The following is a 15,904-nucleotide window of genomic DNA, read 5'->3' on the forward strand; positions in this document are numbered from 1 at the left end:
CATTGAGAAGCTCTTGCACCTCCATGCTTTAGTGCAATGGCTTAAAATCTGACATGGGTTCTTTGGCATAGGCAACCTCAATTCTGTATTTCTTAGGCCTGGTCTACACTACGGGGTTAGGTCGAATTTAGCCGCGTTAGGTCGATTTAAAAATGACTGCATCCACACAACCAACCCCATTCCGTCGACCTAAAGGGCTCTTAAAATTGACTTCTGTACTCCTCCCCGACGAGGGGAGTAGTGCTAAAATCGACATTGCTGGGTCGAATTTGGGGTAGTGCGGACGCAAATCGACGGTATTGGCCTCCGGGAGCTATCCCAGAGTGCTCTATTGTGACCGCTCTGGACAGCACTTTGAACTCCGATGCACTAGCCAGGTACACAGGAAAAGCCCCGGGAACTTTTGAATTTCACTTCCTGTTTGGTCAGCGTGGTGAACTCAGCAGCACAGGTGACTATGCAGTGCCCCCAGAATCATAGAGCGTAGACTGTTTCTACGCTCCCCCTATCGTCTCCATCCCTGAGGTTATTGCAGATTGGAAGGCGAAAAAAATGCACTCACAATGACATGTTTTCCGAGCTCATGCAGTCCTCCCGCACTGATGGGGCACAGCTTAATGCATGGAGGCACTCGGTGGCAGAGGTCAGGAAAGAATTAAGTGAGCGCGAACAGCGGAGGCAGGACGCGATGCTGAGGCTAATGGAGCTGCAGGAAAGCCAACAAGAGCACAGACCCCCGCTGCATCCACTGTATAACTGCCTACCCTCCTCCCCATGTTCCATAGCCTCCTCACCCAGGAGGGGGAGGCTCCAGGCACCCAGCCACTCCACTCCAGAGGATGGCCCAAGCAACAGAAGGCTGTCATTCGAACAGTTTGATTTTTAGTGTGGCTACAATAAGCAATGTGGCCTTGTCCTTCCCTCCTCCCCCACCCCACAGCTACCTTGTCCGTTATCTCTCTTTTTTTTTTTAATTAATAAAGAATGCATGGTTTCAAAACAATAGTTACTTTATTTCGAAGAGGGGAGGGTGGTTGGCTTACAGGGAATTAAAATCAACAAAGGGGGTGGGTTTGCACCAAGGAGAAACACATGCAACTGTCACACCGAAGCATGGCCAATCATGAAACTGGTTTTCAAAGCCTCTCTGATGCGCAGCATGCCTTGCTGTGCTCTTCTAATCAAATCACCCTGGTGTCTGGCTGCTCAAAATCGGACACCAGATGATTTGCCTCAACCTCCCACCCCGCCATAAACGTCTCTCCCTTACACTCACAGATATTATGGAGCACACAACAAGCAGCAATAACAATGGGAATGTTGGTTGCGCTGAGGTATAACCTAGTCAGAAAACAGCTCCAGCGAGCTTTTAAACGTCCAAAGGCACATTTTACCGCCATTCTGCACTTGCTCAGCCTGTAGTTGGACTGCTCCTTACTACTGTCCAGGCTTCATGAGCCATGGGAGCAAGGGGTAGGCTGGGGTAGGTGTGACCGCGTGGTGCTGCCAGCTGGGAGAGCAGCCTGAGGCAGAAGCCTCCAGCTCACATGATATTCCAGGTAGGACTGAATCTCCATGAGATGAAACTTAAAGAAGAGAATGACCTGGAGTCTCTTGCTCCCTTTGGTGCTCTAAGAGGAGAATAGCCATGTCTGTCCAGGCGCCCCTGATCGACCTCACCGAGGTCTGCCAGGAGCACCCAGGAGACGTACGACAGCTATCAGTCCTCCTGCACCGTCTGCCACAAAGGCAAGGAGCTGCTTCTGTGTAGCAATGCAGTACCACAGCTGCTAGCAGCACCCAGGAGACGTACGATGACGGTGAGCTGAGCGGGCTCCATGCTTGCCGTGGTATGGCATCTGCAAAGGTAACCCAGGAAAAAAGGTGCAAAACGATTGTCTGCCGTTGCTTTCACGGCGGGAGGGGGGCCTGACGACATGTACCCAAAACCACCCGCAACAATGTTTTTGCCCCATCAGGCACTGGGAGTTTAACCCAGAATTCCAATGGGCAGTGGAGACTGCAGGAACTGTGGGATAGCTACCCACAGTGCACCGCTCCATAAGTCGATGCTAGCCACAGTAGTGAGGACGCACTCTGCCGACTCAATGCACTTAGTGTGGACATATGCAATCAACTGTATAAAATCGGTTTCTAAAAATCAACTTCTATAAAATCAACCTAATTTCGTAGTGTAGACATACCCTTAGATTTTGAGTGCCTGATTTTGTAGCCTTAACATTCTTTTAATGTACTTTTTGTATGCAATATATGTAGGGTTACCATATTTCAGGTTCCCAAAAAGAGGACACTGCTGGGGGTGGGGGGAGAGCTGAGGGGGACGTGCAGAAGGGGGATTGTATGTACTGTGAATGGATATTTTGGGGGTGCTGGAGAGGATATTTGAGGGGTGCTGGAGGGGATACCTGCAGCCTCACTCTTGAAGTGGGGGGGCAGTGTTGTTCCCTGACACAGTGGCAGGACAGATCCTGGCGCCATGTTCTTCGGGCCCCTTGCCCTCCCCAGGGCTGGGAGCAGGGGCCTGGGTGGGCAGGATCCGGCAGCTACGGCTGCAGGGAAGGGACTAATTGGGACACAGAGATAGCTCTTTTTGAGCTGCAATGTCTGCTCACAAAAATCATAGACGTTGCCTCTTATTTGAAAAATCCACCTGGACAAAGGGCGGAGGATCAAAAAAGAGGAAGTGTCCAGGAAAACCCAGATGTATGGTAACCCTCTCTATATAAGCATGTTCAGTATTCAGAGTAGCAGCCATGTTAGTCTGTATCTGCAAAAAGAACAGGAGTACTTAGAGACTAACAAATATGTTAGAGCATAAGCTTTCATGGGCTACAGCCCACTTCATCGGATGCATAGAATGGAACATATAGTAAGAAGATACATATATACATACAGAGATGGTGGAAGTTGCCATACAAACTGTAAGAGGCTAATTAATTAAGATGAGCTATTAGTATGTATTTTCAGTTGGATCCTGCATGGATATATACCAAGCTACTCTTTGTGAATCACTTGTAGCAAGCCTCCAGTGCACCACTAATAGTACGCAAAAGGGCTACCCAGAAGAACAGTGGCTACTCCACACACTACACAGGGCCTAACTGAGTTGCTACTGTCTGCAGACCCAGATAAGAGGGCATGTTCGAGGAGTGAGCCAGTGTCAGGCCAAAGGCCACTTTGCATGCTAGACATGGTAAATATATGGCTGCTTAGCAGCCACTTCACGCTCCCCACAACAGGCATTCTTTCCCATCCATGCCCATCTTGGCAAAGGGTCCTGTTGGCCTTCACCCCTATCCTCCTCCCAGGTTTTCATGGTTCTCCCTTAACTGGACTGAGAAGAGGAGACATGTATGTTGTGGGTTTCACTTTTCTTGTTAGAATTAACAAACAGTATCAAGTGGAAACGTAAGATCTCTCTTGCCTGGGATGTTACTGAAGCCTACTCTCAGGCTTGTAAATTGATACTTATATCAGGTAATGGCAACTCCCAATCTCAAATCACCTGCGGCAGATTAGGAATACCTTGGGTGTATCAGATACTGGATTTAGCTTTGAGGAGGTGAGAAGAAGAATTACTGGTTAGTTAAGGAGTTCAGAAGGGGGGAAAATTGCAATGTAATTGGATCAGCCCATTATGAGCAATGCACCAAAACCAGCTGAACTGCATTCTGTGATCTCTTCCAAATTCCATCAGATGACAGGAGGTAGAAGGTGCAGTGGTAACTGTAAATGTGCTACATGTAAGTCTTTGATTGTAAAACCATACAAATAATTTTATCTGGGGAAGATTTTAATCACTATTTTATTTGGGGTAATGTTTTTCAAGGTAAAAGGTAGCCCTGCTCTCCCTCAAGTCAGTATAGAGTGTAAATTCAGAAATCTCAGTTTAGGAGGTAATTCTAATCTATTTGTCATAACCCCAAGAGTTTCAGAGTCACCACAAATTTTAAGAATCATTTTTTAAAAACCTATTTAGGCAGGGGCTGTCTTCTGTTTTAGGTATACAATATATGTTGTTATTTAATGTACAATGTGTTATTGTAAATAACTTGGATATTGTAAATAACTTGAATTAAACATTAAATACCACATATAATGCTGTTTATTATGAACAGTGTATTTGTGCTATTAAGTCCCATGATATGGGAACATTAAAGTTATAAAATAATAATACAGTTTTGAAATATTTGATATGTGCACACATTCCTGAACCCCCGTTGGCAGCACTGACATAGCTTTGCCCATGAATTTGCACAATCGTTATATTTATTTCACAACATAGTGGCTATGCAAACATCTCTGCTATGATTGTCTATTGAAAATCCCTCTGCTCAGATTAGCCATCATCCTTAGACTCTTCCATCCATATATTAACAAAGATCCACCTAAATTTCTTTCCTCCCCAAATCTATTCCTCACATATTAAGCACAATTCAAATTTAATAGAAGAGACTCAGAAGGGATGGAGGACCAACTGGTAAGAAGTGTATTAAGAGGCAAGGAGGAGTATAATGGGAGAGAAGGCTGGGATTAGGCAGGTTGACAGTGTGGAAAGAAGATCTAAAATTGAGCAGACATTTGTGGGCATTTAGTGGAATTATGAGGGTAGCAGCAAGTCAAAGCAGAGGGACTGTGGTAGCCAATGGGAAGGTGTGGGAAATTGGAGTTTGATTTAGGGGTGCTTCGTCTTTATTCAGAAAAATAACTATGACCCAAGCTCTACCCTTCTTGACAGAATGAGCAATTTGCCAGGTTTGGGGTAGGTCACACAAAATGGGGCACAACCCAGCTCCCAGAATGGCATGGAATCCTCACAGCAGAGCCCCAGAGCCTGCTTCCATAGGTTTCATTGTAGGAGGGGATGATCCTGCATCTTGGACTTATAGACCGCTCATCTTTTGGTCATCACTGTTCCATTATACATGGATGACACTGTCTGAAGGACTGGTATATTAAGAATGCCCAAGTGAACACTGCACTGAGTTCACGTCAAATGCATACTGCAAATCGATGGACTACCTTTAGAAGTCTTATACCATGAGACTCCATTCCTAGTAGTTTGGGAAGTTCACATGTGTATATTCAGAGCTCCAAAGTAAGTGTATTTAGCACCCCAGTAAATTGTGAGGTAGCCTATTTACCTGATCCACTAGCAAAGTCTTGCTCTGAGAAAGTTCTGATACAAATAAAACCAAAGCTGTGTTACTTAGAGAATGCTACCTCTAGGGGTATGTCTGCATTGCTTAGTAAACCCGGGCTGGACTCAGATTAAGTTCCTCTATCATTCATATACAAATCAGTCTGACTCATTCCAGAAAGTCCTCAGGACTCAGGCTCATGAACCTGGCCATAAGTATGGGTCCAAGCTTGAGTCCTGCTGTGAAGTGGGTCCAAGCCCATGCTCTTTGCAGTGTAGACACAGTGCAAATCAGGATCTTGAGAGTTTGCCAACACTATCCCACAATCCCCATGGCCTGTGTTTCCCAGTCCTATCCCAAAACTTCCTATTTGATTCCTAGGAATCAGATGCAACCACCTGGTTCAAATGCAGCTGCTCAGCATTTAACCCTTCATTTCCACGTGGAGTGCTCAACTGAAATGCAGTTAATCATTTGTGTGAGCTATGGCTGGCACCAACAAGAAGTTCTGAATCAAATGAACTGCTAGCTGGTCAGAGAGACAGATTCTGATTAACCTCTGGTGCAAGGCAAGCAAGACATTAGACTTCTTCAAAAGCACAAGAAGTGATCATGTTTACAAAGCTGCATTCAAGTGGTTGGCTGCTTTGGGGAATCTATCAGACCAGCAATCAATGCAGAAAGCGCAGCACAAGACCGAATACTGCAAAGTCAAGGATGCTAATGGCACTTCTGGGTAGTCCCCATCTTTGTCTCTAACATGATTAGTGTGTTATGTTATCATAAAAAGGAAATCTCAGTTCAGGCTCATCAAACCCACATGACCCTCCTGAGCACACAAGCCTCAGCCTCCCACTCAGCTGTCTGGACTGAAGGTCTCTCCCTCAGATATCGTAATCTCTCAGCCCCTTTCTGGATTCATCCAAAATCTCCTCTAGCCCCTTTCTGGGCTCAGTCCAAGACCCTCCCTCAGACCCCTCTGGATTCATTCAGACTCCCTTGGACATTGTCAGAATCTGACACCTCCTTCCCCAAAGAGTCTGCTCAGTCACACAACCTAAAACAGCTGCTTTGCCTCAGTTTCTTCTTGCCTCTCCCCTGACCATAGACACCAGTCCCACACAAAGTTGAGGGGTTATGGTGAAACAGTAATCCTCTTCAAAGGCTACATAAGCAATTAGATATTTAAACAATGAAATCCTAATTGTGTGAAATTCACACAACACATTTGGGACTGTTGTACTACTCCTAGCAGTTCACTGGCTTCCAATTTCAACGCCAATTTCCTCCAAGATATAACTAGTTGGCTGCTTCTTGAAAGAAGTGACTCAAATTCCCAAGAGAGGTTAATGAAAAGTAAGGCTTTACACATGCAAAAAAGTAAGTTCTGCGCATGTACAACTGACATTCAACTGTCATATCCACTGAGGTTTTAAACAACTACAGGAAAAAGAAATGGTCTCTTATACTAAGTCAATACCAGAAAATTTAGGTCTTGGCTTGGCTTAGTAAAAGACTAGAGCCTTCTTTGACTAAGGGAGCAAAGATGAGATGTAGCATAGACATGACAAATGAGCTCCCAAAATGAACAGAACTAATTGATGCATGAAAGCGTGTTCCGTGGTATCTAGCCAAACAGTGGGTTGAGACAGCATGGACAGATTAAGTAACGGTGATTTAAGAATCACCAATAAAAAACTCACTGATTTTAATCAGAGATTCACTTTAAATGAGTTTTCACCAATAAAAAACTCACTGATTTTAATCAAAGTTTCACTTTAAATGAGTTTTCTGGAATTAACTCACATGGGTGGGAATGATTCCCAAAAGTAGCCTTGTTTGAGCATTCAGACTGCTTGACTTTTAAAGGATATTTATTCATATTTTATATTGTGAATGTTATTTTATTAACTAGAGCTTTTATATCAAAAATGAGAGCTGTAATGTTAGAATTAACAGAGCAACTTCACTCAAATAGATGTGCATTATCTGAATATGAAGGGCTAGATTATTCTTCCTGCAGAGGAAACCCAGGGACGTGGGCAGAGGTAACTCAACTGTGAGCATCTTTTCAGTTTTCATGTAACTTTCCACCCACCTGAGGGTATAAATTTAGAGAATATGGCCTCTCACGCATACAGATCCCAGAATTCCCAGGTCCAGAGAAAGATATAGGTCACTTATTCAGCACTGCTCTGCTGACCACCCTTCTTTCCACCATCTCCTAGATGAAGCCTGTTGGGGAAAAACAATTCCTAATACGTTTAAGGTTTACCATGACTCTGTTTCCACACACACGTTCTTTTATTATTCCAAAGGCCATTTGGTGTTGGTTACATCCAAGATACAAATATAAGCATATACGTGCCTATACTCCATGCCTTTGCAATAATACAGTTATAAGTATTAGCTGAATATTCACAAGCAAATCAGGCCCAGGAGACACCTTCCCATCATGGCATGACTCCAGGAGGTAAGGAAAAGCTCTGACAAAACCCCTAGAAAACCTTGCTTTTTATACATTAAAACAAGTAAGTGATGTCATTTTCTGGACTAAGCATTTCTAACCAATGATTGATAGCATGTGTTGCCCTATTAACCATGTTTTCTTTATTTCTATTGCTTAGCCCAAACCTTAAATAAGATAACACTGGTGGGATCACATCATCATGCAGACCTGGGATGACCAGCAGTGGCTCCAGAACTTTTGCATGAAGAAGCAGATGTTCCTGGAGGCTTGTGATCAGCTTGCCCTGATCCTTCAGTACCATGACACATGCGGGAGGCAGGCCATTGCAACTCTGCTCCAACAATTGACTAGACACAGATTAAGGCAGAGAGCAAACTCTTGCTGTTTGCAACAGCTTCTCCAAAAGAAACTCCATCCAAAAAGCATGGCATTTCTTCACAGACAGCACACAGTTCACACATTAAGTGCTTGTGTACACATAATGTTACTCAGAATTGCTGTAGACAACAGAATAGCTGAAATTAGCGATGTTAAATGTTTGTTTTTGAAATGAACACAAATTTAATTCAGAACCTATGGGAGAAGTGGATTCTTTTTCATGTTCATATAATTCAACTGCTCAAAATTTCTGCACACAAGTCACCTTAGGGCTAAGGCCACGCACAGAAGATTTCAGCACCCATGGAATTTGTTAGATAAAGTTATGAACAACTGAAAGAGGGGAGTTAGAATGGAAACTATATTTCAGACTCATAGTGTTCACTGCTAACAAATGCTATCATTACTTTTAGGCAAAAAATAGAGATTGTTTTCAGACAGGAAGTAGAGAAGATATTTAATACACTTCAGAAGGAGTAGAAATTAGTCATATAGAGATTAAAATCAAAAGAGACGTGGAGGTTACTCATCTATAAATTGCACTTGTTTTGAGATGTAATGTTGAGATTACTCATATGCTATATAGGGTGCAGTTATTTTCAGACAATCTAGAGAAGGCTTATATATGTTTCTTTCTGATTAAGTATTACCTATGTTAATTGCATTCATTAGATGGGACTGAGATTTCCCATGAATTGCAATAGTATTCGGATGAAATATGGCAATTACTCAAATTAAAGGTGTTTCAGATTTGAAGTCTGGAGTGCTGGTGGTCAGTACATCATATACTGCCACAAGAACTACATGTTGCAAGATCCTGCAGTGCACAGGAGCACATGCAAGAATGCTGTGCTTCATTCACAAGTCTGAATGCCTGGTGAAGTCAAGTTTATGAGCTAGGAATTGTTAACAGTGAACTGTAGTAAGCCTCAAGCCCCACATGCCCAAAGTGCACAAGGTACAAAAAAAGGGTAATTAGGAAATCAAGACCTGGATTTAGGCTACAGGGCCTCTTCTTAGGGGGTCAGTCCTGCTAGAGTAACTTGGTGATTGTGCAGTAGTGCTCTAATTTGTGCAGAATTGAGTGTCCGTGAACTCTCTGTCCTGCTAATCACTTTACCCTGTACCTACACTACGCAGGATCAAGCCCAAATAAAAAAGATTGTTCTTTATAGTATCTAATGGGTCTCAAAGGGAATTTAAATAAGATGCATGCATAATATGTACTAAATAGTAGATGAGCTATAGCTATTCAGTTTAGTCACAGAATCAAGTTTATTCTTATTGTAAATTATCCAACATGGGTTGTTTTACAGTTAAGTTTTTTTTAATTTACCAAGTAGAGCATTAGTGTTGCACAGTGTATTGCTATATGACCTTTTATATATGGCCAGGTAGGTGCATAAACTTTCACTTTTAAAGGGCACAATGGATCTCTGACTGACAACATTTAGCAAGACTCTATGGCACTGGCTCACCTCTGGGTCAACCTCTCTACCAAATTTTGTGTCGAGACACAGTTAAAAAGGTATTAGTCAATGATAAAATTTTAAAAGGTATTAGTCAAGGAGAAATTTCAACAAGAACCAAAGTTTAGAGAAAAAAGAACAGGAGTACTTGTGGCACCTTAGAGACTAACAAATTTATTAGAGCATAAGCTTTTGTGGGCTACAGCCCACTTCATCGGATGCATAGAATGGAACATACAGTAAGAAGATAGATATATATACATACAGAGAAGGTGGAAGTTGCCATACAAACTGTAAGAGGCTAATTAATTAAGATAAGGTATTATCAGCAGGAGAAAACAACTTTTGTAGTGATAATCAAGATGGCCCATTTAGACAGTTGACAAGAAGGTGTGAGGATACTTAACATGGGGAAATAGAAACAATGTGTGTAATGACCGAGCCACTCCCAGTCTCTGTTCAAACCCAAGTTAATGGTATCTAGTTTGCATATTAATTCAAGCTCAGCAGTTTTTCCTTGGAGTCTGTTTTTGAAGCTTTTCTGTTGCAAAATTGCCACCCTTAAGTCTTTTACTGAGTGACCAGAGAGGTTGAAGTGTTCTCCTACTGGTTTTTGAATGTTATGATTCCTGATGTCAGATTTGTGTCCATTTATTCTTTTGCGTAGAGACTGTCTGGTTTGGCCAATGTACATGGCAGAGGGGCATTGCTGGCACATGATGGCATATAGCACATTGGGAGATGTGCAGGTGAACGAGCCCCTGATGGCGTGGCCTATGTGATTAGGTCCTATGAACGTTTCACGAATAAATATGTGGACAGAGTTGGCATTGGGCTTTGTTGCAAGGATAGGTTCCTGGGTTCGTGTTTTGGGTGTGTGGTTGCTGGAGAGTATTTGCTTCAGGTTGGGGGGCTGTCTGTAAGCGAGGACTGGTCTGTCTCCCAAGATCTGTGAGAGTGAGGGATCATTTTTCAGGATAGGTTGTAAATCTTTGATGATGCACTGGAGAGGTTTTAGTTGGGGGCTGAAGGTGACAGCTTGTGGCGTTCTGTTATTTTCTTTATTGGGCCTGTCCTGTAGTAGGTGACTTCTGGGTACTCTTCTGGCTCTGTCAATCTGTTTCTTCACTTCAGCAGGTGGGACTTCCTCTTAAGTGTGTGTGAAGTGAAACCAAATCAAAACTACATAGAAAAGGCAAAGGACATAGACATTAAGCCAGTGTGAAATTTCTCACCAATAGTAACGTACTTTTAGAAAAGAACAGAAGTTCATGCTCCATTTTAGAATGCAAACCAAACTCTGGAGTTACCACCAGAAGACTTCACAATAAAAATACCTATCTAAGAAAAGAGAGGTGGCTTAGTGCCCACTTCAGGGCACTAAGGTTAGCTGGGCTTTTCTTAAAGTTTCTCCATGTAAAAAGTTAAGGTTGTTTGAAAGATTTATTCTGTTGTTTACATTACATCACTACATGTGATTTCTGCTGGAGCTATTTTTGTAGTCTGTGGTCACATCACTGAGTTCCTAGAATTAGGACAATAAATTTTAATGTTGTACATTTGTTTAATTATGTAGTAAACTTCCACATTTTAACAGCAGAGTTCCTCTTTTTTTACTTCTCTTTTGAGGTTTGCATTTCTGTAAAGTCTATTTACTAGGCTGGGTGGAGCATGTGACACTTCCCAGAATACCTGGACGACAAAATGTTGTTCCCACCCCTTTCTCTCCTGTAATTTTATCTACAGACTTGGCATACAAAATCTCTTTTTAGGAAGCAGGCTAGGATGACAGTGCTCTGTGTGCTATATTTTTACTCTAAATGTGCCATCAGTGTATACGGTGTAGTCAGCATTTCACGCTGCTTCCATAAGTTGATGTGATTGTCACAACAAAACAAAAAACATTAGACACAAAAGCCCTGGTGCAATCACTGCTTTGCAGCTTACATCCTCTGCATGCCTGCACTGCAGAAGTGATCCAGAAAACAGCCCCAGGCTGCTCTGAAAAATGCTACCCTTTGGAATGCACCTGCGCAGGGTACTCAGGATACAGAGTTTTGGTTTACATAGTACTTGACTTTTTTGGTTTTAGATTAAACTACTTTTGGTAGACATGGCAGTACTCAGTACTCATCTAACAATCTGACGCCATACTGCTTGGTGGCAGAATATAGCCCTTTCAATTAAGGTCTGAGGTTCATATGTTAACTGTAGAGGGCCCAAACCAAAACTTTGCACACAAACTCTCCAGAACTTAGTGATGGTGTTTGGGGGCAGGCAGTGGGGTGAATCTGGGTCATGATTTTGCTGATAGACAAACAAAACCCTAGATCAAACATCCCCACACTATGGGGTGTTAAAATACTGATCTGGATATGGATCTTGGTATCTTTAAATCCTTGTTAGATTAGCTGCTGAATGTGATTTAGACTGGATGGATCCTTTTACCTACTTCTGTCAGTCAAACAGGGGCAATCTATGGGATTATTTTTGTTTAGTGCCTTCAGAGCCACTGAATTTCCCTTCAGACTGAGCACTCTGCTTTTGAGACAAGTTCAAAGAAGGAAAGAGAAAACCAGCTCCTCCTTTAAAAGTAAAGTAATCCACTCCTTTATCCCACTGGGAGGCAGAGTCCAGACACATGGCATGCATAACTCCTGTCAGGAAAACAATTACAAAATATAAAAGGGACTTTTATGAGATGTGTGGCCCCCAGTTCTGCTGGAGTTCTGAAAATCAAGGGATGAAAAGGCCAGAAAATCCTGTGACAAACTGTTTCTATTTAGAAGTCAGAGGCCTGTTTCAAAAAAATGTCTCTCATTTTCCCATTCTATCACCTCTGGTAATCAAAGATGTTTCAGTGGATTTCCCCTCTCCCTAGTTGTCTATTTAAATGATGTCCAATTTGGCACCCTTGGTGATGTCTGCATTTTTTGAAGGTTTGGATGAGTTTCAAAATAGCTGATTATATGCTTCTTTTGGAAGTCTCCTCAAAGTATCTGTATCATGCCTCATACATACTCTTGTCAGAGAGGAACACAGGTTTTTGAGACCTAGTGGAAGGGGTGGAGCTTTATTGCAAACAACGTCCTTTTGCCAGTTAGTCTGTCATTAAGCAGTATCTGTATTTGTTTAATTGATATATATGATATATGATAGAGCTTTAAGTTTTTAAGATGAGGGCTATTATCTGGATGAGGCTGGAAGTTCTATCTCATTATCTACACTAGGCCAATCTAGAGAGCTACATCAGCACCATAAAGAGATCATTTGGTGCACCTGCATCAATCTGTTTTTATATTCAGTGATTCACTTTTGGCTTTCTTATGCCTATGTGTTTGCCACTTAAGGCTACATTTTCAAAACAATATGTGCTACCATGTTCCTTGAACAGGTGACATTTTGTGCAAATTTTCATTTTCTTGCTGCATGGAAGATGACATAAACAGACACCTGTAGTGTTTTGTAAGACTATAACAGGGTTCAAAAAAGAACTAGATAAGTTCATGGAGGATAGGGCCATCAATGGCTATTAGCCAGGATAGGCAGGGATGGTGTCCCTAGCCTCTGTTTGCCAGAAGCTAGGAATGGGCAACAGGGGATGGATCTCTTGATGACCTGTTCTGTTCATTCCCTCTGGGCACCTGGCATTGGCCACTGTCGGAAGACAGGATGCTGGGATAGACGGACTTTTGGTCTGACCCAGTATGGCCATTCTTATGTTCTTATGTAACTAGTCTGACTCTTAAAACAGGGTGGAGATTATAGGCAAAGCTTTGAATATACTGTAGAATACCAAATCAATGTTCCTGTAAGTATTTATCCCATTCAGCTTTACCCAAAGTGCAATCCATGACAGTGAGGTTCTGTGGGGACTAGAATCCCAGGTCTGCAAGATGTGCAATGGCCAACACCTCCATGCCACTACCCGGTAGCTGTGATAGTGCTATATGCATTATCACATAGACCCAGTGGAGAAACACATGACAGGAAGTACAACTGCAAAGGGCCAGACTGGTATTTTCCCTCATGGCCCGATTGGTAGTGGCACCCTATTTTAGCCCAGCAGGAGTTCCAGGAAATGTCCGTGCAACAAGGTGGACTTTCACCCCAACTGTAGTGATGAACCTGCCTCTCAGCTCACTGTTGAACTCCTGACCCCAGCTTGGACCCTTGGCTTCTGCCCTTGAACTCTGACCCTGATACCTGGTACCAATACTTGAACTCTGACCCCAGCTTTGTCCCCTGGTTTCAGTGTTTGGTTCCTGACTCCAGCTCTGACCTTTAGCATTGTTCTTGGCCTCTGACTGCCACTGCTGCGACTGCCCAAGCCCCAATCACGACAATGACCGAGAAATTAACTTCAACTGAAAATATGATTTAAATCAGGAATGACTCTAGTATTTCAGATCAGCTGTTCAGACGTCTGTAGCTCTGGATCAAAAGGAAAACATGAGACAAGATCCCATAGGGGATTAACTGTTCGATGGGGGATATAACAGCTATTTCACAAGTTTTAAGTAAACATGCAAAAAAAGAAAAGGAGTACTTGTGGCACCTTAGAGACTAACCAATTTATTTGAGCATGAGCTTTCGTGAGCTATAGCTCACTTCATCGGATGCAAGTGATCCGATGAAGTGAGCTGTAGCTCACGAAAGCTCATGCTCAAATAAATTGGTTAGTCTCTAAGGTGCCACAAGCACTCCTTTTCTTTTTGCGAATACATACTAACACGGCTGTTACTCTGAAACCTGTCATCATGCAAAAAAACTGTCCTGGATTTCTGTAAGACTGCATATGTCAAACATGGAGGTGCAATGCTGTAAGTTAATTGTGATGGCAACAATGCCACAACCTAGAAATCCAATTCTGAGAACTTTGCTGTCCTTTTTAGCTACAGCTGCAATAGCAAGCCTTGCCTGGTTTACATAAGACAAGGTATCAGTTCTCAGAACTTGAGAACAAACCCATGTAGATAATATCACTTTCTTTTTGAGGTTGAACAAATGACAATATAATAAACATTTTTGCTGTTGGCCAATGGCTTAATGTTTCCATCATCCCTCACCCCAATACACTGCTGGCATTTGATAATTTCCAGACAAGGTTGCAGCACTTACCATTAGTTCATTACCGTGGCTACCCATGACCCTGTTACAGCCTCGGAAGTAAAAAAAGGCCTGGCAGTTGGCCTGGTATGGGACTGGGAAGCCTCCAATAATATTTTGGCATGGCAGTATTGTTAAAGTATAAGAGACAGAACACTCGTGTCTGGCAGAGACTGGTACAACCTGCCAACCATGGGGCAGGATCCATGGGAAACAAATTATCTTTGCGATATTTCACTCATTCAATAGAAGTGCACATTTCACTTTGTTAGCAAGAATATGCAGTGTTGCCTCTACTCTGGAGTGCATATTTCAAAAGTCCTATCCATAGTAACATAAAATGGGATCTATGGTAAACAGTATTGCCAAATTTGAGATGAAAAAATTAGGAGTTCCTCGAGATCAAAAATCATGGGTTAGATCCCCCAAATCATGAGATTGGCCCCATGAAGCATGAAATTTTAAAAACATTTCTCAAACCATGTTTTTAGTCTCTCTTGATTTTTTTTTTCAACTAGTGTTGCCAAGAATCTCATAATATAAGAGATGTCCCATATATAAATAAGAAACAGTACAGGCTGCCTGTTATCTGATATTTCAACCAGGCACTTCACTTTGCAAAGTGCCACTGGTTGGCAACTTGACCTAGCACAGGGGGTCACAGCATCACTCAAATTTGGCCCAGCTGCCCCTCTGTCTGAGCCAAACTTGAGTGGCATTACTAACAGAGGGGTATCGGGGCCAATTTTGAGTGATGTTGCAACCTAGCACGTGGGGTTGCAATGCCATTCAAATATGCCCGGATGCCCCTCCATTCCTAGAACCCAGCTGAATGTTGCCCCTTGCAAATGAAACCCCAGCTGGTTGCAGCAAAGCCTCCTCTAACTGCTCTTTCTCCAGTCCATACCCCTTCTTTCAGATCCAGTGCACTGCACTGCAGTAGGCAGAGACCAACAACTGCAGCCTCTGATTCAGCGCTTGGCACCCATATGGAACTGGAACAGGAGCTGCAGTGGCTGCACAGCCTAGCACCTGAGGTCCTGGTTCCTCTACAGTGCCCAGAGCTGGAGAGGGAATGGACCCCTAGGAAAGATGAGAGAGGAGTGGGACTTGCCCTCAGAGGCTCTAGTAAAGACTGGGGACATCCGAGGTCTGTCCTGCATTTTTGAAACACAGCACTGGCAAGCCTCTTTTTAACTCCCCTCTACTCTTCTGGCTATTTGTGTGTGATAATTTCAGATTGAAAAGTCAACCTTAAATGCCCGCTTTCTCCAGGCTGCTCAGATGGAGTCTCCACCTCCTTCTCCTCACCCCTA

The 15,904-nt window shown here is 42.9% G+C and overlaps 1 long non-coding RNA gene across 3 annotated transcripts in view; it reads right to left on the reverse strand.

The window, feature by feature from the left end:
* Positions 1–15,904, reverse strand: part of LOC122466634 — a 78,534-nt gene that overhangs the window by 29,474 nt on the left and 33,156 nt on the right. The window contains exon 4 of one of the 3 annotated variants that reach the window (XR_006292299.1): positions 7,261–7,397. The exons of the other annotated variants lie outside the window; for them this stretch is intronic. This is a non-coding gene — a long non-coding RNA (uncharacterized LOC122466634). The remainder of the gene's footprint in view (positions 1–7,260; positions 7,398–15,904) is intronic. 3 annotated transcript variants of the gene reach the window in all.

The sequence above is a fragment of the Chelonia mydas genome, chromosome 7 (assembly GCF_015237465.2).
Source record: "Chelonia mydas isolate rCheMyd1 chromosome 7, rCheMyd1.pri.v2, whole genome shotgun sequence".
NCBI classification, from domain to species: Eukaryota; Metazoa; Chordata; order Testudines; family Cheloniidae; genus Chelonia; species Chelonia mydas.